Source organism: Macrotis lagotis, chromosome 7 (assembly GCF_037893015.1).
Source record: "Macrotis lagotis isolate mMagLag1 chromosome 7, bilby.v1.9.chrom.fasta, whole genome shotgun sequence".
NCBI lineage: Eukaryota > Metazoa > Chordata > Mammalia > Peramelemorphia > Peramelidae > Macrotis > Macrotis lagotis.
In genome coordinates, this window is record NC_133664.1 from 135,543,866 (window position 1) to 135,568,941 (window position 25,076).

A 25,076-nucleotide genomic window follows, 5' to 3' on the forward strand; every position below is an offset into this window, starting at 1 on the left:
TTGGACTACATATTAAGAAAAATATAGTAGATATTTATAAATAAAATTAACCATCTCTCTTATATGCTACAACTTTGACCTTTTTCCAGTAGTTCAGGGTTGAAAGAGATATTGAGGGAATATGTGTACTATATCCTACTTCCTTTCCCTTTCTGCTTAAAACTTAGGGAAGAAAAGTATGTATGAATTAGAAATAAAATTATAATTTGCCTATTATTTCATTGTTGCTTTTCTAATATGATTTCTAAACACAAAGTTTCAAGTGCAGAATTTTTTTTTATTTTTAAAATTCTGAATTAAGCAATCAAGTAATTTTGTACAAAACTGTGCCTAGCAATCACTTGATTTAAAATCATATAGTTTTATCAAAAATTCATAATCAAGGTACTCAATTACAAAATAGGACCATGCATTTAGGAAAAACTCATTTTAGAAAGTAAGAAGTAGAAACCCAGGAATTTATTCAGAAATATCCAGATAGTCAGCTACAAAGACAAGATATGAACCTATGTCATCTGAAGACAAAGCCAATGTCCTATACCATGATGTCTTCTAATAATTTTGGTGAATCTATGTATAGTTCCAGGCCAAGGGTGGAAGACTTTTGTTGCTGCTACTTGTCCTTCATTCCTGAAGAACATGACATCAAGGAGGTGTTACCATGAATTAAATTTGAGTGAGGTAGGCTGTGCTAAGTCATCAGCCTCACTGTCTCCTCCAGAATCATCTGGATTCAGTGGTCAGATGTGGATCAGGACTGAATGTGAGACAAGCAGGATATAGACTATAAATTAAGTTATAAAAGTCTGTACAAGAAAAAAAGAGAAAGAAAAAGATAAAGATATCCTTCTTAGAAAAAGGCTCAGGAAAAGAAAAAACTAACAAAAAAAGGAAGCTGGAAGGGAGGAAAAAAGAAAGAAATTTGAATTAGTTAACTGGGAGGATGAAGGAAAAAAAAGGTGAAGAACTAGATAATTTAAAAAAAGGAGAAAATTAGGTTAAGGAATTTAAAACAAAAGAAAAATACATATCCATCTATTCAAATGGCAGGAAACAATTCCTGGCTACCTCATCTGATTTATATCCCCTACTCCACACAATCCACAAATGTGTCTGACACCAGAACTCAGTGTAGCCCTGGATGAAATATCATGCACAGATTTTGGTTTCTGCACTGAAATTGTACATCTTGGCAAACTTGTAGACCCATGCCCCCACCCAGGATCCTTAGAAGGATAAAAAGGAATACCATTAAGTTCCCACCAATGAACAAAATGGATTGGGGTTTTTTTCACATCTCTAGAGTTTTCCTTAGTGTTCCTCCTCCTTCGACAAAACCATGGTATTAAAACAAATAATATTTTTAAAGGAGGGAAAGGAAGGAATATCAAAATTGGCACAATATATTGAAAAAGTCCAAAAATGTGCAATGTACAATAGCTGCATACTTCTCATCTCCATAAAGGAATTGAGTATATCTTCTCATTTCTCATCATTTGTGTACTGATTGATCTTTATAATTTTATTACATTAATTTTTTTGCAGTCATTGTAAGTACTGTTTTCTTGGCTCTACTTATTTTACTTTGCATCAGTATATGTAGATCTTTCCATGCTTCTAAGTACTTCATCATATGCAGCAGAGGAATGCTTCATTACAGTCATGTACCATAATCTGTTATTCATCCCAAAGTCAATGGGCATGAACTTTGTTTCCAGTTTAAGTTCCTTGAAGAAACCTAGGAATGGGTTCAAAGGGTATGAATATTTTATTTGTGTAATATATATATATATATATATATATATATATATATATATATATGTGCATAATTCCAAGCTACTTTCCAAAATAGTTGTACCATTTGACAGCTTTATCAACAGTGTGCCTATCAGTCCACAACTTTCTCAAAACTAACCATTGCCATCTTTTATCATCTTTGCCAGTCTGCATGGCATAAGGTGGAACCTCAGAGCTGTTATGATTTGCCTTTTTTCCTATTATTAGTGATTTTTTTCACCTTTATCAGAGAATGTTGACATAAGAATTTTCCACTATTAGATTGCGTCTTTTCTTATCTTAGTTGCATCAATTTTGACTGTGCAGAATGATGTAGTCAAAGTTCTATTTACTGTCCTTTATAATTGGCTCTATCTTTTTGTTGCTAAATATTAAGAATTGAACCACTGACTTTTTTGTGTGTTTTAGGGTTTTCTTGTTTTTGCAAGGCAATGGGGTTAAGTGATATGCCCAAGGTCACACACCTAAATAAATATTGAGTGTCTGAGGCCAGATTTGAACACAAGTCTTCCTGATTATAAGGCCAATATTATAGCCACTGCATCACCTAGCTGTCCCTGGGTCATTGACTTATAATACTACAGATCCCTTGGATGAAAAATACAGGAACAATTTTTTTTTTTAATTCTGAATTTGACAAATAGCAACCTAAATGATCACTTCCAATATACAAAGCAGAACAGCGAAGATTGCAGAGATTATAAATCTCTATTATATTCAGCTTGCATTTCTTTTTTTGGTTTATTTATTTTATATTATTATATTAATTTTGTTATAAGAGTAAACATAAACCCTCCTTCCCCCGTCACCCAAGAAGATGAAAAAACTAAAAAATAATGAGAGTAAGGAATAAAAAGTTACTTCTGTCTATGTTCAGATTCCAATGGCTCTAGAATGAGTTGCCTTCTTTATCACAGGTTCACCAGAGAAGTTGTTTCAATATTTTTCCTACAGTTGCTATTACTAGTTGTATTTCCATCACCTCTATTCCTCCCCAATCTCATTTATTCTATTTTCTCTCTCCTTTCATTCATTCCCTGTCTGAAAGTGTGTTGTATCTGAGTACCCTCTCCCACAATCTTGCCTCTCTTCTCTCACCTATTCCCACCTTCCCTCCCCCCATTCTCCCTTATCCCATCCCTTTCTTCTCATTTTCCTCTAGGGTAAGATATATTTCTTTGCCCTATTAACTGTGTGTGCTATTTCCTCTCTTAGCCATTTCTGATGAGAATGAAGGCTCACTCATCCCCCATTGCCTTCCCCCATTCCACTCCATTGGAAAAGCTTTTCGTGACTCTTATGAGAAATATCTTAGGTCATTCTCCTCTCCTTTCTCTTCCTCCCAGTACTTCCCTTTATCACCGATTGATTCCATCTTTTTGCTGTATTATACCATTATAACTGGATAGTTGATACTTGGTTATAATCTAACCTCTTTTGCCTTCTGCAGTATTATATTCCACTTCCTTCTATATGTAAGTGAAAGCTGCTAAATCTTCTGTTATCCTGACTGTAACTTCATGATTTTTGAATTGTCTCTTTCTGGCTGCATATATTTTCACCTTCACTTGGGAGGTCTGAAATTTGGCTAAAATAATCCTGGTATAGGTTTTGTTTTGGGATCTCATTCAAGAGGTGATAGGTATATTCTTTCAGTTTCTATTTTGCCCTCTGCCTCTAGAATATCAGGGTAGTTTTCCTAGAGGATTTGTTGAAATATGACATCTAGGCTGCTTTTTTTTTGGTCATGACTTTCAAGTAGTCCAGTAATTTTTAAATTATCTTTGGATCTATTTACAAGGTCAGTTGTTTTTCCAATAAGATATTTCACATTTTCTTCTAGGTTTTTTTTTATTCTTTTTGGTTTTGTTTTATTGTTTCTTGATTTCTCACATAGTCATTAGCTTCTCTTAACTCCATTCTACATATGAAGGAATTATTTTCTTTAGAGAACTTTTTTTTATCTCCTTTTCCATCTGGCCAATTCTGCTTTTTGAGGGGCATTCTTTTCTTCAATGACTTTTTACACTGCTTTTTCCATTTACCCAAACTGTTTTTTATGATGTTATTTTCTTCAGTATTCCTTCACCAAATTGCTGACTTGACTTTCATGATTTTCCTGCATCATTCTCATTTCTCCTCCTAGTTTTTCCTCTACATCACTTAGTTGATTTTCAAAATCTTTTTTGAGCTTTTCCATAGCTACTAGTTCATATTTTTCTTGGAGGTTTTGGATTTAGGAGCTTTGATTTTGTTATATTCTGAGTGTGAATTTTGCTCCTACATAGAACCAGTAGTAATTGTCTCTAGTCGGATTGTTTTCTCTTCTGTTATTTGTTTATTTCTCCAGCCCATGAGTTCATTTTAGTTCTTTTTCAAAGTAGAGCTTGGCTTCCAGGTTTGAGGACTTTTAACATTTCATGGGGAACTTCTCTCTAGATGACAAAGTGAATAAGAGATAGTACCCCCTTATCACTTCAAAACAGTAAGAAATTTAGTAATCTAAAATAAAATAACAAAAACAAAAGAAATTAATGGCATTTCTATCCCCCCAAAAAAGTCACTTTAAAAAAAGGAATAAAAAAAGGAGTCAGAAAAACTATCCTCTTAATAAAATGTATAAATTCTATAAGGAATTAAAAGAAAGCCAAGTAGAAGCCCCTGAAGAAGGAATTAAAATGCTGCACAATTAGAAACCCTCAAATGAGAATGGAATTTCAAGAAAAATTAACAGATAACTGTAGCACAAACAACTCTCAGTTTGAGGTTAACAAAAGAATTAAAAGTAGCCAAATGTAAGAAAATTATAGTCGTTTATGTGTTTGTGTGTGTGTGTGTGTGTGTGTGTGTTATATGAATGTATTAGGACAAGTTAACAAAAGCTTAATAAAGAAGAATTGAATAAGAACTCCAAAACAAATTGTTCTTAGAAATATCATCACTTAAAAACACAATGTTGCTAGACTATATGATACGTCAACAGACTAAAGCAGTTGATTTTAAAAATAAATCTCAGAGCAGTCTAAGAATCAATGATCTCCAAGAAAAGCCCAAGGAAACCTAGAACATTAATATTGCATTTCAAAAATTTAAACAAAAGCTTCCACAATTATTTGAATTAGATAGCCAAATAAATATTAGTGGGAGTTAGGGGTAGGGAAGAAAAATTTTATTTCATCAAGAAATAGAGTTGTCAGATCCAAAACTTTAGGATCAAAGAAATAATCCTGCAAATTAGTAGTGGGATGTAATTCACTTGTTAAAGAGTATCACTTTCAGATATCCCAGAAGCCCTCAACAATGATGAAAAATATTCTAGAATATGCTATGACAAAATGGAGTGATGATAATTTGCACCCAAGAAAAATTTATCCTGCAAAACTGATTATATAACTGCATGATAAGAATGATTAAAATCAAAATTTCAGAATAGCAATAGAAAAACTAGACTCTGTCTAGTTCCCCCAAAAAGGGGAAATAAAAATATTTATATAGGATCCAAAATATCCATTTTAAAGATATTTGGTAAAAGTCATAGAATCTAAGTAGTTAAGATAACTGAATTGCAATACATAAAATAAACAGTAAGTACTAGAATCTTAAGCATTCATATGAACAAGATCTTGGGTAAGAGAGATAACATATATCTTTCAGGATTATTCAATGGTAACTATAAAGAATAGGTAAGTTGTTCTTATTTGTTTGTTTTCTGTAGTATATGTCACCTTCAGGAAAACTGAACCTGTACCACTGCATAAATACCTCATAAATAAATATAGAGAACCTACAATACTTAGCACACCATTTGATGTGTTTCAAACTTTTCTTGCAATGTTCAGTTAGTGTCAGCTCCTACACAAAGTCATTACCAATCTTTTGAACTGTGAGTATCTGCTCCTCTAAACTAAATAGTATTTATTTTTCCATAGTCCATATCTACTAATATGTGAACAAACCGTTTCTTTCAATAAATAATAACCTTCTTGAGGGTCTGTTTCAGTTTTTACCCTTTATCCCTTGCATCTAGTACAGGGTCAGACACATAGTTAGTACTTTCCTTCCTTCCTTCCTTCCTTCCTTCCTTCCTTCCTTCCTTCCTTCCTTCTTTCTTCCTCCTTCCTCCCTTCCTTTTTAATCCTTAAGAACTAACACTTGACTTTGGTAGCTGGGTATCAGTTCTCTTTTGCTTTTTTTTTTTAATTTGCATGTTTTATATATCTATAGAGAGGCAGAGTGGCAGTTCTTTCATTTTTCCCATCTCTTAAAAGACTTATTGATTGATAAAATTTAGAAAAACTCTGAGAAGCTATTATAATAAATCACATGACAACAAAACTGAAATTTTAAAGGAAATGGTCAATTTCTATATTTTTTGTGATTAATGTTTGACTTTTATCATTTTTAGGGTCTCTAAAAATGGAAACTCTGTCCCCTGACTCATCAGTCAACCATCTACAACTATAAGTAATGAGAAGTTATGTTGGAACACCAAGAAATTAAGCTTCCTTAAAATAGTATATATATTTGAAACCACATTGCCTCTCTACAGAAACACAAAAAAAAAACACACATTAGGAAAAAAATCACCAAGAATCAGGGAAACAATCCCAATTATATAAGCCCAGTTCTATGTTGCTTAATCTTTATTCTGCAAAATTAATCAATAATGCACATAATTATATGTAGTGAGGATAATTTCTCAATTGTCTATTCTAGATCCTGGGAGAAAAGGCAATACTTGCTATAGGTAAAGTAAAACTATCCATTTCTGTTATTACAACTCTAGACAGAATCTGTTTTTAAACAGGCCATAAGGTCCTGTCCTCCACAATGACAAAACTTTATTATCCCTTTTCTCACTTTTTCTTTAGGCAGTGAATCCCTGTCTGGTTCTCTGGGGACCATTAAAAGTTGAAGCAAAATCATCTTCCTAGCAATGAATGGCCCTAGGTTCAAAGGGTTCCTGAAGCTAATCAGAGAAGGAATGTTTAGGTGTCAAAGCTAACTGATACACACAGTAGATTACAAAGTATTCCTAGAAGTCCAGAGCTTTTTATTATTTAATGCTCTAGCCATTATTTATTTATTTACTACCAGGAACAACTATGAACTCCTTCTAATTTATGATCTAATTTATCCCAGCCAGATATGAAGCCATCTTGATTTTATAGAACTTCAAAATAAGCCTTGTTGTCAATATCAATCAATAAGACCTCTGACTATTTTGAAGTCAATGCTGAAAATGTTTTATGACCAGGAGAATTTGCTAATATTAGATAAATGTAATAAATAAATTTTGGTACTGCTGAAGATATTTGAATTTTTTAAGAGATATGACTGACAAGTCCATTCCTGGTCTGTTGACCTTACAGAAAATAATTTCTGGCATAAACACTTGGGTCAAAAAAGGTGGTTCCATTTCAGAATTGTGTTTTTTTTCCTGTCTTTAAATGTTAAGTTTAGACTAGAGAAAATAACAAAATATATGTAGACTGATATGTTGTCATCAGAAAAATCATGAGAAATATGATTTTCCAGTAAACTTGATTACTGAAGCAAAAGAAGTAGTACTGAAGAGAAGACTTAAGCAATAGGTATAGACAGAAATGAAAATATTGGAAGAATCAGTAAACTAAATTCAAGCTATGACAAAAGGCACAAAATTTTGAACACAAAAGTAGGAAATTTTAGAATAATGGCAAGAATAAGACAAAGAATGAAATAGTGTTGACATCATGGCAACTTTGTTAGTAGAAACACATGAAAGTAGGAAGAGACTAAAGAAACACTGCAATAAACTAAGGAAAAGTTAATGGTCTTGTAATTGTAAAAGTGAAATTTCTGATTAATTAGCAAAAAAGAAAAACTAAAGGAAGTACTATCAAAATTCTGGAAAAAGAAGAAAGGGAATAAATGAAAGAAGAAAGACAACAATGAAAATACTAGTATAAAGAAAGAGTATAACACAGTTATTAAATTGATAGATATTTTGATAATAGAATAGAAATTCATTTTAAAGTAATAAATTTATATATAGTAATATTAGTGCATCTATTAAGGTAAAAAAGGAAGAAATAGGCAAGTGTTTTTATCATTACTTAATATGGTTTTGATGTGTCTGTGAAAGTAAACATTATTAACAAAAGAGTAAAAATCATAATTAGGAAATTAATCATTTTAGGAGCAAAGTGAGACAAAGTTTTATATATATATATATATATATATATATATATATATATTACATGCATTATTAATTCTGTAAAGTTTAATATTAGATGACACTATTTTACAACAAATCCTTCAGATAACATCTATCATGACATCTAAATTAGGAGTGGATTGTCAAGTTGTAGAGGCCAGATAGTAATATGATCTATATATTCTATATTCATTTAAGTTTATTTAAAATTGGGAGGGAAAGGGGAAGGAGACAAATGGTTGTTCAATAAACCTTTCAAAAAGTATTTATATACTTTATATACACCATATTCCACCTTATATTAAATTGAAGGAATATAAAGAAAAGTAAATATAAAGAAAAATAAAATTAATCCTTACTCTCATGGAACTTACATCATAACAGGGTAGACAATTTGTAAATAAGTCTGTATATACACAATATGTAAAGTGTATAGAAGGTAACTGCAGGCCAACCAAGGATTGAACTGAGAAAGACCTCCAGAAGATAGTCAAATAGACCATTTTATCTGGATCATATAATACATGAAGTGATGTAAGTGTAAGAAGATTGGAAATGCAGGTGTGATACAGGTTATAAAGAGCTTTGAATGAAAAAATGTAGATTTTAGCTTTGATCCTAGAAATAATAGTTACAACTTGGGTTTTACTGAAGTGGGGAGAACAGGCCAGACCTATGCTTTAGGAAAATCATTTTGGCATCTGAGTTAGGGAATGGATTTAAGCAGGAAGAGACTTAAATTAAGAAACAAATTAGAAGGATATTATAATAATCTAGGTGAGAGGTGATAAGGGTTTCTTCTCTTTCTGCTCTTCCTTATCCTAAGGAATTTCAACTAGAATCCTCTTCAAACCTTTCTTCTTTGGATCAAGCTCTTTTCTTCCTTTTCCTTTTCCTTTTTTTTTCTAATGTTCCTTCTCATCAATTCTACGTGCTTTAGTTTCCCTTCGTGAAGCCCTTTTCAGCTAGAATCCCTCAGTTATTCCTCAGTTCCTACCAAATTTCTCCTTCTTCAAACAAATCTTTTGTCTTTCTTTTTAATTATTTATTTTCATCAATATTCACCTGTATATTTTTAAGTTACAAAATTTCCTTCCACCCTCCATTCCCCCCGCCATGGCAAATAGTCAGGTTAGCATAATACATACATATTTTGATAAACATGTTTAGAAATTAGCAATATTCGGTATGAGGAATTACGATTAAGGGAAAGAGATACATAAGAGATAATTTTTATAAAGTGTTCTTCAGATTCTTTTTTCTTTTTTGTATTCATATTATTTTATTTTATTTTTAAATGCATTTATTTTCATTGATATGTACATATATATTTTTAAGTTACAAAATTTCCTTCCACCTTCCTTCCCACCTCCCTCTCCTCAGCAACAAACAGCCAAGTCAGGTTAGCATTGTATATACATATTTTGATACACATGTTTACAGATTAATAATTTTCATTATGAGGAATTCGGATTAAAGGAAAGAGATGCATAAGAGATAATTTTTATAAAAAGTTCATCAGATTATGAAGGGTTGCTTTGTGTTTGTGTGTGTGTGTGTGTGTGTGTGTGTGTGTGTGTGTGTGTGTGTGTGAGTTTTGTTTTCTTTTATTTTTCTTCCACTGGAATGGGATATTATAATCCCTAGTCAGTCTAATACAGTTGTTCTATCTCTCTGGACTGCTGAGACAAGCTGCTTCCAGCAAGATTGCTCATCTCACAGTGTTGTTGTTAATGTGTATATTGTTGTTTTAGTTCTACTCCCTTTGCTCAGCATCAGATCCCCTAAATTCAAACTTTTGGTCTTTCCTTCATTCTTTTTAACTTCAGCTTAAGATCTGTTGATTCTTTTTTTTTACAGGATTTAGTCCCACCAGAGGCAGAAGAACTTAGAGCTTTGTATATATGGGACTTTTAAAGATAAAATTTGTAGGATACTTTCCTTCTACCTTTACAAACCCCCTATCTCACTTGCCCAAAAGCACGGTTTGAAATCTCTTTTTTTTTTTATTTTCTCCTCCAACCTACCTCCCCCTTCTTTACTGAAATCAGAAATGTCAGCCTTTTAAATCATTAATAGTAAACAGAAATGCTTCTCTGAACTCTTCCATATATTCTCATCACTACTACATATCACTTACCTTCTTCATTCTGGTCATAAAAGAGACAAATTTCTTTACTAAAGTGTGTCTGTCATTAAACTCATTTTCTCTTCTTTCTCTGCATACCCTAGAGACATCTCAAACTCAAAAAGTCTAAAACAAAACTTATTGTATTACCTGCACCATCTTCCAAAGTTCTGTTTATATCAAAGATGTCACCATCCCTCTAATCTCCTGATTCATAACCTAAGCATTATTCTTGACTCCTCACACTCCTCAGGACCCCAAAAGTTCAATCAATTATATCCATCTCTTTTTTTCTAATGGCACAGTCACCACATACCTTCATCAACTCTGACATTGATTATTCCAATAGCTTCCTGTTGCTCTCTCTATTTCAAGTCTAACCAATCCAATCCTACACGTTGCTGCCAAATTAATTTTCCTCAAATGCAGAGCTATTGTGTGACTTCTCTTCAATAAAATCCAGGAAGCTTTCACAACCAGATCCCAAGCTATCTTTTCAGCTTCACTGGATATGACTCTCCCACCCACACTCTGTAATTCAGACAAATTGACCTCTCTCTGCTCCTCACATGAAGAGTAGATTCTCTTTCACTGATTACACACTCACACACACAAATACATTTACATATACACACCTGCTTTGAGACAGGGATATACATACACATGCACATATAAACATACAGGTATCCACGATATTGAGGTGCATTTTCCACTATAAAGATATGGTTAGAAAGACTTTACTGCCCCTGTACCCTTAGGGAAGTTGCCCACTTTCCTTGGTCTTCATTTTTTCATGTGAAAAATGAGTATATTAGGAGCAGGTAGGTGGCGCAGTGGATAGAGCACCAGCCCTAGAGTCAGGAGTACCTGAGTTCAAATCTAACCTCAGACACTTAATAATTACCTAGCTGTGTGGTCTTGGGCAAGCCATTTAACCCCATTGCCTTGCAGAAACCTAAAAAAAATGAGTATATTAAACTAGACAACCCTGAGGTACTTTCTAGCCCAAGGCCAATGATCTTGTGAAATTATTGTTTTGCTTGTTGGATACCTAATTAAGAGTTCTACAAAATATATGCACTACATAATAATAGCATTATCATAATATGTTAATGGAATATATGTGTATGTGAAAATAATTATATATTATTCAATACTGTATCTTTGTACATATATATATGTATATATGTAAATGTATATATGTGAATACATTTAATCCCTGTGCCAAAGCATAGTATTATGGGTCTCTCTCCTCTTAAAGAACAATGTATTCATCTCTCAACCTTTGCATGAGAAGTGTGCAAAAATATTCAGCAGTGAAGAAAGAGTCCCATACCAATGGGATTTGAAAGAAAGATTACATATACCCATGTGAATGTAAACACTCAGAAAAATATATGAATATAAGTATGAATTTATATATGTTGCATTTAATTAGTTATCTTTTCTCTCTCCATTAATATAAAAGATGCTAGAATAGAGGGACTATTTTTCCCTTTCTATACACTTCTATCACTTATCAAAGTTTTTGGCACGTTTATACTTGTTGACTGACTGGAACACAGTTCAGTTTCAATTTCTGTGTCTCTACAGTAACCATCTCATCTACCTTTAATGTCCTCTCTTTTTATTTCTTCTTTAGAGTCCTGATTTACTTTCAGAAATAATTCAAGTAGTATCTTTTACACAATATCTTTCCTGATTTTCCTAGCTGTTAGTACCCTTGCTCTCAAACTGCATAATATTACTGTATCCCCAATAGAATATAAGTTCCTTTCAATTAGGAATTGGTGCATTCTTTGTTTTTAGATTAACAGCATCTAGCACAGGTTCTGGCACATAAGAAATATTTAAGTAATTCCTAATGATTGATTGCAGCAAAACTGTTACTAGCTTATCATATTACCATATCTTCCAAATGTGAGAAAAATAATAGCTTGCCAAAAAGAATAAAATATTTTTAGAAGGTTGATGTCCTTTTTAAATTCTTCAACTACATTAAAATTCATCAATAATTCTTGGCTCATATTCATTGAACCATAAAACTTAGGTGTTTTTCATTGCTTATAGTGCATGTCCATAACCTTAAATTATAAAATACATCCATATCAATTAAAGGTTTCTTGTTTAATTTAAAATGAATGCAATCTAATTGGTATATAAAATATAGAAAATAAATTGTCACAATGACTAGTTCATTTTATGAATCAATTCTTTAGGATACTTTATGTGTCTGTGAGCCTGTATATATACATACATACATGCATGCATGCATACATATATATATATATATATATATAACATATGTGTAGATGTTGGTGTTTCTCCATGTATGTAAGTATATGTATGTACATTACCCTTATGTATATCAATGGTAATGTGATATAACCCTAGATTTGGAACCAATAATGTATAGGGAGATATCTTCTACTGGAATTTGTAGCTATGTTACACTACAAGTCATTTTATCACTATGTGATTCAGGCAAATTCCTAAAACAACTGCTAAGTCATAGAATTGGTGCAAATGAAATTGGTGTGTAGATTTTATACTCTTGTCTGCCCTGAAAAAATAATCATAAAACCTTTATTTCTTCACATGTATTTATATTTGTATCCGTTTATCTATGTACCTCAATACTACTGCAAAATGTATTTATTATTTCACCCCATGGGTGATAAAGACCTCAATCCTCCCATGTAATAGTGGATAGTTTTATGTGCTATAATAGCCAAAGTTCATTAACAATTTTCCTCTTTGTGGGGGAATGAATGAATCTCAGAAAACTTATCAAGGGAACAACTTGAATAATAGAAAGTCTGACCAGTAATCAGAGTTTTTTCTATTCCTGATTTTGAAATCATAGGATCACCTCCATGCCATAATTAGGGATTCAGTGTAGGGCATATCTCAATATGTATGTACATGTGATGTATATGTGTGCAAACTCATATAGCCAGAGTTACATGCACACACATATTTCTCTTACATACATAGATTTTTTAAAGTTGAATGACTTGCTCAAGTTTACAAAGGTGATAAAAGTCTTTCTAATCAGATTTTGAAAATGGAACATGTTTTTTTCTCCCTTACCTTTTAAGTGGAAATGTGGAGTCATTTTTTTTCAAAAGGAGCCATTGTTGTAAGATTTAAGTAAATTTATGTCATTGACATACATATTCCATCCAACAGTGCATATTATCTCCCATTCATGTCTGCCTATCCTGTCCAATTCTACTTCTCATTACTATGTAAGTTGCCCACAAGGGGTCTACCCAATGTTCTAAAGAACTTTCCACACTTTCTTATTACATCTCAATCACCACTGGAACTATTCATCAGTTACTCTCCAATCTCAACATTTGTTCAACTCCTCCTTTGCTTTTAGTTGTACATTCCTTTGATGGCCTCCTTTAATTCTGTTCTATTGCATGGTTTCTAATTTGTTATGTTATGCAGACTCTAGATTTACCATGTGTTTTTTGATTACCCTCTGAGTTATTCTACAGATTTGTCTTTTTTTTCTACTTTTTCCATAGAGATATCTTGTTTCATTATTCATTGAGTTTCTTGGCTCATATGAATTTTCTCTTGAAAAATGTATAAAATGAGAAAAATTGAAGAAAAACTTCTAAAGAATTTTTATATTGAAATTCACAAAAAAGATGAATTAAGATGATTGTCCATTTTCTAAAGGATTTAGTACAGAATTCATTTAAATAACAAGCTCCCATTTTGCATTTTTAATTATTTGAAATTCATAAAGTTCCTACATGTACAACTTGAATACATTATAGGAGATCTATTAGTTCTATCTTCCTTTTTCTATAATAAGTTCAGTATAGAACAAAGATGATTTGAACAATCCCACTCCATTCTTTAGGATTAGGAGAAATAATTTGAGAAATGTAGTGCTTTGTTCCCTTTGAAAAGTGAGAAAGATTCTCTTGGAAAAGGATATTTTTATCTCCATGTGCTTGTGTGGGGAAAGGACATTGAAGTTTGCATCTTAACTAGATCTTTGTTGTTTTTTGCAAGGCAGTGGGGTTAAGTGACTTGCCCAAATAACACAATTATTAAGTGTCTAAGGTCACATTTGAACTCAGGTCCTCCTGACACCAAGACCAGTCCTCTAACCACTGCACCACCTCACTCTAACTATATTTTCATAAGCAAAACTCTCTTGGAGCGAAAAGTAACAATATTCCTACCACTCTGGAAAAACTTTTAGGAGGTTAGAGAAATGCATGAGTGCAATTAAAACAATTCTGAGGTGCAATCTCATATCTATCAGATGGGATAATTTTCCTGAAAAGGAAAATGATAAATGTCGGAGGGGATATGGGAAAACTAGAATACTAATATATTGAGGTAGTTGTAAACTGATTCAACAATTCTGGCAAGCAATTTGGAACAATCCCCAAAGTACTATAAAGTTGTAAGAACCCTTAGATACAGCAATGTCACTATTAAGTCTGTTTCTTTATTTTTAATTTTTATTAAAGATATTATTTGAGTTTTACAATTTCCCCCAATCTTGCTTCCCTCCCCCCCCCACCCCCCACCCCACAGATAGCACTCCTTCAGTCTTTACTTTGTTTTCATGTTGTACCTTGATCCAAATTGGGTGTGATGAGAGAGAAATCATATACTTAAAGAGAACAGAATTCTCAGAGGTAACCAGATCAAACAATAAAACCTCTGGGTTTTTTTCTGGATTAAAAGGAATAGTCCTTGTACTTTGTTCAAACTCCACAGCTCCTTATCTGGATATAGATGGTACTCTCCTTTGCAGACAGGCCAAAATTGTTCCCAATTGTTGCGCTGATGGAATGAGCAAGTCCTTCAAGGTAGAACATCACTCGCACGTTGCTGTTAGGGTGTACAGTGTTTTTTAAGTTCTGCTTATCTCACTCAGCATCAGTTCATGCAAATCCCTCCAGGTTTCCCTGAAATCCCACCCTCCTGGTTTCTAATAGAACAATAGTGTTCCATGACATACATATACCACAGTTTGCTGAACCATTCCCCAATTGAAGGACATTTACTGGATTTCCAATTCTTTGCCACCACAAACAGGGCTACTATAAATATTTTTCTCCAAGTAATGTTTTTACCCTTTTTCCTCTTCTCTTCAGGATATAGACCCAGTAGTGGTATTGCTGGGTCAAAGGGTATGAACATTTTTTTTGCCCTTTGGGCATAGTTCCAAATAGCTCTCCAGAAGGGTTGGATGAGTTCACAGCTCCAGCAACAGTGTAATAGTGTCAAAGATTTCCCACATCCCTTCCAACAATGATCATTATCCTTCCTGGTCATACTGGCCAATCTGAGAGGTGTGAGGTGGTACCTCAGAGAAGCTTTAATTTGCAATTCTATAATAATTAATGATTTAGAGCATTTTTTTCATATGGCTATGGATGGCTTTGATCTCCTCATCTGTAAATTGCCTTTGCATATCGTTTGAGTATTTGTCAATTGGGGAATGGCTTTTTGCTTTAAAAATATGACTCAGTTCTCTGTATATTTTAGAAATGAGTCCTTTGTCAGAATCATTAGTTGTAAAAATTGTTTCCCAATTTACTAATTTTCTTTTGATCTTGCTTACATTGGTTTTATCTGTGCAAAAGCTTTTTAATTTAATGTAATCAAAATCTTCTAATTGGTTTTTAGTGATGTTCTCCAACTCTTCCTTAGTCATAAACTGTTCCCCTTTCCACAGATCAGACAGGTAGACTAGTCCTTGATCTTCTAATTTGCTTATAGTATTGTTTTTTATGTCTATGTACTGTAACCATTTGGATGTTATCTTGGTAAAGCGTGTGAGGTGTTGGTCTAATCTAAGTTTCTTCCATACTAACTTCCAATTATCCCAGCAGTTTTTATCAAAGAGGGAGTTTTTATCCAGGTGGCCTGAATCTTTGGGTTTATCAAACAGCAGATTACTATAATCCTCTCCTGCTTTTACACCTAGTCTATTCCACTGATCCACCACTCTATTTCTTAGGCAATACCAAACAGTTTTGATGACTGATGCTTTATAATATAATTTTAGATCAGGTAGTGCTAAGCCACCTTCGTTTGTATTTGTTTTTCATTAAGCTCCTGGCAATTCTTGACTTTTTATTTCTCCATATGAATTTACTTACAATTTTTTCTAACTAATTGAAGTAATTTTTTGGAATTTTGTTTGGTAGGGCACTAAACAGATAGTTTAGTTTTGGTAGAATTGTCATTTTTATTATATTAGCTCTCCTTATCCATGAGCTGTTGATATTTGCCCAGTTATTTAAATCTGACTTAATTTGTGTGAGAAGTGTTTTATAATTATTTTCAAAAAGATTCTGAGTCTGTCTTGGCAAAGAGACTCCAAAGTATTTTACACTGTCTGAGGTTACTTTGAATGGGATTTCTCTTTCTAGCTCTTCCTGCTAGCTTCTTGCTAGACATATATAGGAAACTTGAGAATTTATGGGGGTTTATTTTATAACCTGCAACTTTGCTAAAATTGCTAATTGTTTCCAGTAGTTTTTTAGATGATTTATTGGGATTCTCTAGGTAGACCATCATGTCATCTGCGAATAGTGAGAGTTTTGTCTCTTCCTTCCCAATTCTAATTTCTTTAATTTCTTTTTCTTCTCTAATTGCTGCTGCTAACATTTCTAATACAATATTGAATAGTAATGGTGATAATGGGCACCCTTATCTCACCCCTGATCTTACTGGGAATGCCTCTAGCCTCTCCCCATTGAGTATAATGCTTGTTGATGGTTTCGGATAGATACTGCTAATTATTTTAAGGAACCGTCCATTTATTCCAACACTCTCTAGTGTTTTTAATAGGAATGGATGCTGTATTTTGTCAAAATCTTTTTCAACATCTATTGATATAATCATGTAGTTTCTGATAGATTTGTTATTGATATAATTGAGTATACTAACAGTTTTCCTAATATTGAACCAACCCTGCATTCCTGGAATAAATCCTACTTGATCATAATGTATTATCCTGGTGATGCCTTGTTGTAGTCGTTTTCCTAAGATTTTATTTAGGATTTTTGCATCTATATTCATCAGGGAAATAGGTCTATAATTTTCTTTCTGTGTTTTAGCTCTTCCTGGTTTAGGTAACAGTACCATATTGGTTTCATAGAAAGAGTTAGGCAGAGTTCCATCTTTCCCTATTTTTCCAAAGAGTTTATATAGGATTGGAACCAATTGTTCCTTAAATGCTTGGTAGAATTCACTTGTGAATCCATCAGACCCTGGAGATTTTTTTTTAGGGAGTTCAATAATGGCTTGTTGAATTTCTTTTTCTGAGATAGGGTTGTTCTGGTATTTAATCTCTTCTTCATTTAACCTGGGCAACTTATATTTTTGTAAATATTCATCCATTTCACTTAGATTATCAAATTTATTGGCATAAAGTTGGGCAAAATAATTTTGAATTATTACTTTAATTTCCTCCTCATTGGTGGTGAGTTCACCTTTTTCATTTATAATACTAGCAAATTTGGTTTTCTTCTTTCTTTTTTTAAATCAAATTGACAAGAGGTTTATCAACTTTATTGGTTATTTCATAATACCAACTTTTGGTTTTATTTATTAATTCAATAATTTTTTTGCTTTCAATTTTATTAATTTCTCCTTTAATTTTTAAAATTTCTAATTTGGTATTTGATTGGGGATTTTTGATTTGTTCTTTCTCTAATTTTTTTAGTTGCATGTTTAGTTCATTGATTTGCTCTTTCTCCAATTTATTCATATAAGCATTTAGAACTATAATATATCCCCTGAGAGTTGCTTTGAATGAATCCCATAGGTTTTGGTATGTTGTTTCATTATTATCATTATCTAGGTTAAAATGGTTAATTCTTTCTATAATTTGGTTTTGGTCCACTCGTTTTTTAAGATGAGGTTATTTAGTTTCCAATTTGCTCTGGGTCTATATCTCCTTGTCCCACTATTGCATATTACTTTTATTGCATTGTGATCTGAGAAAGATGTATTCACTATTTCTGCCTTTCTACAGTTGATCATTAGGTTTTTATGTCCTAGTACATGGTCAATTTTTGTATAAGTTCCATGTACTGCAGAGAAAAAGGTATATTCCTTTCTATCCCCATTCAGTTTCCTCCATAAGTTTACCATATCTAATTTTTCTAACAATATATTTACCTCCCTAATTTCTTTCTTGTTTGTTTTATGATTCGATTTATCTAGATCTGATAGCGGGAGGTTGAGGTCTCCTACTAGTAGAGTTTTGTTGTCTATGTTTTCCTGTAATTCTTTCAGCTTCTCCTCTAAGAATTTGGGTGCTGTCCCACTGGGTGCATATATATTCAATATTGAAATGACTTTATTGTCTATGGTACCTTTTAGGAGGATAAAGTTTCCTTCCTTATCTCTTTTAAGGCTATCTAATTTTGCTGCTGCTTTGTCTGAGATAAAGATTGCTACCCCTGATTTTTTTACTTCAGCTGAAGCAAAATATATTTTGGTCCAACCTTTTACCTTTACTCTATATGTATCTCTCTGCTTCAAATGAGTTTCTTGTAAGCAGCATATTGTAGGATTCTGGTTTTTAATCCACTCTGCTATTTGCTTACATTTTAAGGGAGAGTTCATCCCATTCACATTCAAGGTTATGATTACTAATTCTTTATTGCCCTCTGTGCTATCTTCCCTCTGTTTGTATTTTCCCCCCTTTCCCCACTTTTATCCATATTCCCCAGTATTTTGTTTTTGAATACCACCCCCTTCAGTGTGTTTGCCCTCCTTTGTCACACCCTCCCCTTTCTTTCCCCTTTCCCTGTTCCCTTCCCTTCCTTTTGTTATTTCCCCTTATTTCTTCCACTCCCCTTCCCTTACTCTGTCCCCCCTCCCCTTTTCCCCTTTTAATTCTTGAAAGGTTAGATGTTTTATAAGTTAACTGAGTATGTGTAGGTTGACTTTAGGCCAAGTCTGATGAGAAGAAGATTCAGGTGATTCTCCTCTACTCCCTTCTTCCCCTCTATTACCATAGGTTTTTTTGTACCTCTTAGTGTAATGAGATTTGTCCCATTCAATCCCCTCCCTCCTCCCGTTTCTTTCCTGTCCTCCTTTTTAGGGAGATAGTTTATTTTTTTTTAGATCATTCTATCTAAGTCATAGAAAATTCTGAATGTCTTTCCCTTCTAGTTCAGTATATTCTGTTGAATAGAGTCCAAATTCCTGAGAGTTATTAGAGTCTTTCTCCCCAGTGGAGTTAAAACCAGTTACATCCTATTAGATACCAGTCTCATGGATAGGTCATGGATGTCCATCATTTCTGGCTCAGTATATTCTCTCTGTTAGAGTTATATTTCTCAGGATTTATGAGAGTCTCTACCCCCCCGCCCATGTTGGGATATAGCTAGTTTCAACTTGCTGGATTGCATTTTTTTCCTTCTACCGCCCTCCCTTTTTTTCTTTTTTACCTTTTCGTGTGTCTCTTGAACCTCCTGTTTGATATCCAAATTTTCTGTTTAGCTCTGGTCTTTTCATCAGAAATTTTTGGAATTCTTCCATTTCATTAAATGTCCATCTTTCTCCCTGGAAGAGAAGGCTCATCTTTGCAGGAAAGTAGATTCTTGGCTGGTTTCCAAACTCTTGTGCTCTTTGAAATATCTTGTTCCAGGGCCTTCAATCCCTTAATGTTGATGCAGCCAGGTCCTGCATGATCCTTACTGTGGCTCCTTGATATTTAAATTGTTTCTTTCTGGCTGCTTGCAGGATTTTCTCTTTTATCTGGTAGTTCTGGAGTTTGGCCACAACATTCCTTGGTGTTTTCATTTTAGGATCTTTTTCTGGTGGGGATCGATGTAATCTTTCAATAACTGCTTTGCCCTCTGATTCGATGATGTCAGGGCATTTTTCCATCACTAGATCCTGTAATATTAAGTCCAGGCATTTTTTTCTCTTCAATGTTTTCAGGAAGTCCTATAATTTTCAGGTTTCCCCTCCTTGATCTATTCTCGAGGTCACTGGTTTTGTTGATGAGGTATTTCACATTTGCTTCTATTTTTTCTATTTTTGATTTTGTTTAACTGACTCTTGCTGTCTCATGGAGTCATTAGTTTCTGTAGACTCCATTATTTTTTTGGGGGGAGGAGTTTTCTTCATTAACCTTTTCCAATTGGTCAATTCTACTTTTGAAAAAGGTTTCCATTTGACCAATTGAGGTTTTGAGAGAATTAATTCTTTTTTTCATTTGCTCATTTGAGGATTTGAGAGAATTATTCTCATTTCGTAATTGTCCAATTCTACTTTCTAAGGTTTTGTTTTCTTGTTGCAAGGTATTGTCTCCCCCAAATTTTCCAGTTGATTTTTAAACTCCTTCCTTATTTCTTCAAGGAAGTCTTTAAGTGTTGGAGACCAGATTATATTCTCCTCAGATGTTCTAGGCGTCTCTGGGTTGGGGGTCTTTCCCTTCCAGGAATTTTTCTATGGATCCACCTTTCTGCTGACCCTTCTTCATTATGCTAAGACCTTGAGTTGGGTGGGACTGGTTCACCTGGGCTTGGGATCTCTAAAGCCTTTACTGAGTGAAGTTTCTCTGGCTGGCCAGTAGGAGGTGCTGGTTGCCCTCTCTGGAGTGTCTGTGACCTTGGTTGAGAGGCCTTCTCCCTTTGCTTGAGGGAGGGAATTGGAGCTATTGAATTCTTTTGCCTTCAGTCAATGGTGGGCTTTACCCTGGCCTGAGGTGATTCCTCAGCTGGGCTGGTTCTTTTGCTCACACACCTGGGCCTGAGGCAGAAGTAATTTGCATTTGTTTGGGAGGAGGTCTCAGTGCAATGGAGGCGTGGACTCAGAGTTTCTCAGACCCCAGGAGCCTAGGGATGGTGTCAGCAGCTCTCCTGCACCAGACCTCTCCCCACAGCCCCTTCCCCAAGCTCCAGGGGGACAGCACCAACACCAAGGCCTCTGCTTCCCCACGGACCCAAGCCCCCTTCATCCAGCCCCACTGTTGATCCAGCAGGTCTGGCTCTCGAGCCCTCAGACTCCTGGTTCCGATTCAGCTGTTGATCTGGCTGATCCCGGGCTGATCTTCCCTCAGAGCTCAGACTCACCTGCTGGTACTCAGCCAAGGCTGCTGTGGGAGACAAATCCTGAGGTAGATTTTCCTCTCCTGGCTTTTCTTTCTGGGTTTCCTGGTTCGGATTTCTTTTAAGAGGTTTGTTTCATATGATAGATGGGGAACAGATCAGGAGACTTTAGAACTGTGCCTTTCTTCTCTCCGCCATCTTGGCCGGAACCTAAGTCTGTTTCTTAAAGTGATTAAAAAAGAGAAAAGGACCTAATTGTACAAAATATTTATAACTCTTTTTGTGACAACAAAGAATTGGAAAATGAGGGAATGCCCAGCAATAGGAGAATGGCTTGACAAATTGTGGTTATATGATTGTAACAAAATATTATTGTGCTATAAGAACAAAATGAATTCAGAAAACTGAAAAATTGTATATGAACTGATGTAGCATGAAGTGAGCAAAACCAAGAGAACTTTGTAGACAACAACAGCAATTTTGTTCAGTAGTAATGTTGGGCAACTACATGACTCAGTGGGTAGAATGCTGGCCCTGAAGTCATAAGAACAAAATTAAAATCCAACCTTGGACCCTTACTATGTGTGTGACTTTGGGCAAGTCATTTAATCCTGATTGTTTTACATATTGGACTTTTTACAGACATCCTGATTCATATCTGACCAATGGACCAGATGACTCTGGAGGAGAAAGTGATATTGGTGTCTTAGCATAGTATCTCCCTCACTCAAATCCAATTCATGTGCTTGTCATGGCATCACTTGGCATGGTCTTCTTCAATAACAAAGGGCAAATATTATCTTTCTATGACAACAATTGAATGATTTAGCTATTCTCAGTCAATTCCAGTGAAGCCAGCTAATCCCAAAGGACTAATGATAAAAAAAAATGCTATTCACCTCCACTGAAAGAAATAAAAGTGTTTGAATGCAGATCAAAATGTCCTATTTTTCATTTTTCTTGTTTATTTTATTATTTGTGTTTTCTTCCACAAATGATAAATATGAATAAAATGAAATAAAAAACAAAAAATGGATAAATATGGAATAAATATAATAGTGGACATGTATCATCTCAGGCATCTTCCCCTCAGGGAAGCAAAGGAGATATGAAAAGAATTTGGAGATCAAAAATTTTTTTAAATGAATGTTAAAATTGTTTTTACATGTAATTGGAGAAATAAAAATTATTTTAAAAAATTATTTTAAAAAAAGAGATTTGTTTGAAGTTATGTCAATATTAAGTGTCAAAGTAATGACTTGAAATAAGATTTAGGGACTTCAAATTTTGTGTTCTTTACATTATATCTTATATCTCAGTTACATAGCTATTTGATCTCTTCAACTAGATCATCAGTTCCTTGGGAACTGGATCCATTCCCTTAATTTTTGCTTCTTTAAAAACCTAGTTTAAATATTGTAAGTTCTTTTAAAAAATTGCTACAATTGAAATAGCTCAATTAAAGAAGAAAAAAAAATTTAAAGCAGTATATTTCTCCAAAGACAGTTAAAAGTCAATTATATGTGAAACTTAATTCTCCTAACAGAAATTTAATTTACGCAGTCAACTAAAGATCCAAATGGCAAGCGTACTGTTAAGCTATTCAATAGCCAAAATTGACTTTATGAAAAAAGACAGAGATTGAACTACACCTACAACTAAGAGAATTTCTTTTTTATGAAAAGTTTGTTCTCCAGTTGAGAACTGATGTCAGGAAATCAGTAACTGAGTCCTAACAAAGATTTTGTTACTGACTTGCTTTAAGAAAATATCTAACTGTTAATTCTGTAGACTTCTTTCTCAGGTCAAAAAAAATGATCTGTGCTTAAACAGAGTCACTTTTGAGGCACAGTGAACACTAAGAATGCTACTAGTTTATTCATCATGCCTAGAAACAAAGATTTTATCTTATTGAAATTACTGTTAGCAGCCCACAAAGTCATGGTATGACAATGGCAACCATCACATCCCCACTCTATGTAAGGAAATAAATTAGATTATTTTTTCCCCTGCATGGAAATAACTATTAAAACTGTAAAATAAGCTATCTTAAAATGACCTAGCTTGAGCTATTGGATGAATCTGAAAAGTTTGACGACAAATCAAAAACTGAAAAAGGGAAAGACAATTTCATTTTCCCAAAATATAAGTTTTTCAAAGATAGAAAGTATTTATCATTATGTCATTATGTACTCACTGCCAAGTGCAGTGTTTTGTACATAACAAATGTTTAATAATTACTCATGGGATCTATTATATTAAATACTGGTTATATTGAAATGGAGAGTACTGTTGTTTACATAATTTTTGTTTCTTATTTTGTCCTCATATATTATTGTGTAGTCTCTAAATTTTTCATGGGGCACATAGCAGAATGTTGGATAAGGAAGTCATAAGGTAAGCAAAAAAAAAAAACACCAAGCATAAGGGAGTTTGTGATAATTGTCTTCAACTCTGGAGAACTATGATAAGGAAAAGTTTCTACACCAGCTCTTTTAATTCTAGGAGCAATGAAATGAGTTGCAATAAAAGTAAATTTAAGACTGACATAAGGAAAAAATCATGGAAATTGAAGGGATACCCATCAATTGAGAAATATCTGTACAAATTGTGATATATGAATGTTATGCAACACTATTATTCTATAAGAAACCATGAGAGAATGGGAATTCATCCAGAAAAATCTTGCATGAACTAATGCTGAGTGAAGTGAACAGAACCAGAAGATATAGCAACATGGGGTAATTATAAACTTGATCATTTCTGCAGGATAATAGTTAAAGACAATGCTAAAAAATTTGTGATGGAAAATATCATTCATATCCAGAGAAGCAAATGTGGAGTTTAAATGCAGACTAACATATACTATCTTCAATTTTTTTTAATTTATGTTATGAATTGTCATTTTTTCTAATTTTTTCTTTTTCTTTTTTTTGCAAGGCAAACAGGGTTAAGTAGCTTGCCCAAGGCCACACAGCTAGGTAATTATTAAGTGTCTGAGACCAGATTTGAACCCAGGTACTCCTGACTTCAGGGCTGGTGCTTTATCCACCATGCCACCTAGCTGCCCCCTAATTTTTCCTTATTTTGGATATGATTCTTCTTTCACAATATGATTAATAAGGATCTATGTTCAGCATGATTATAGATATGAAGGCTATATCAAATTACTTTCTACCAGGGAGAGGTGAAAAGGAAGGGAAGGAGGGAGAAAAATGTAAAAAACAAGAAACAACGATTACATGTAGCCAGAATAATAAATAAGAAATTCAATTATTAAAAAAGGAAAAAAAATCAAAGAATCCATTAATACATTCTCATTCTGTCACTTAATAATATCTATGACATTGCAAGTTTGTCTTTTCCTCTTTGAATCTTTTCTTAGCAGTAAAATCCAAAAGTTGAAGTAAATTTTCCCAAAGACCCTTTCTAAAGCTCAGCCAAAGACCCTCTATCCATAAGAAGAGATTAAGAATACAAGAGATTGGGCAGCTAGGTGGCATAGCAGATAGAGCATTGGCCCGGGAGTCAGGAGTACCTGAATTCAAATCTGGTCTCACATACTTAATAATTACCTAGCTGTGTGGCCTTGGGCAAGCCACTTAACCCCGTTTGCCTTGCAAAAAAACAAAAAAAAAAAGAAAAGAAAAGAAAAAATTAGAAAAAAATGAAAATTCATAATATAAATTTAAAAAATTGAAGACTTAATAATTACTTAGCTGTGTGACCTTGGGCAAGCCATTTAACCCCACTGCTTTGCAAAAAACAAAAACCTAAAAAAAATAAAAAAGAATACAGGAGAGGTAGGTAAGGGGGAATCACTTCACTGACTGAAGAAAAGGGTGGATGGGGGAGGAGTCAAGATGGTGGTAGGAGAAGAAATTCT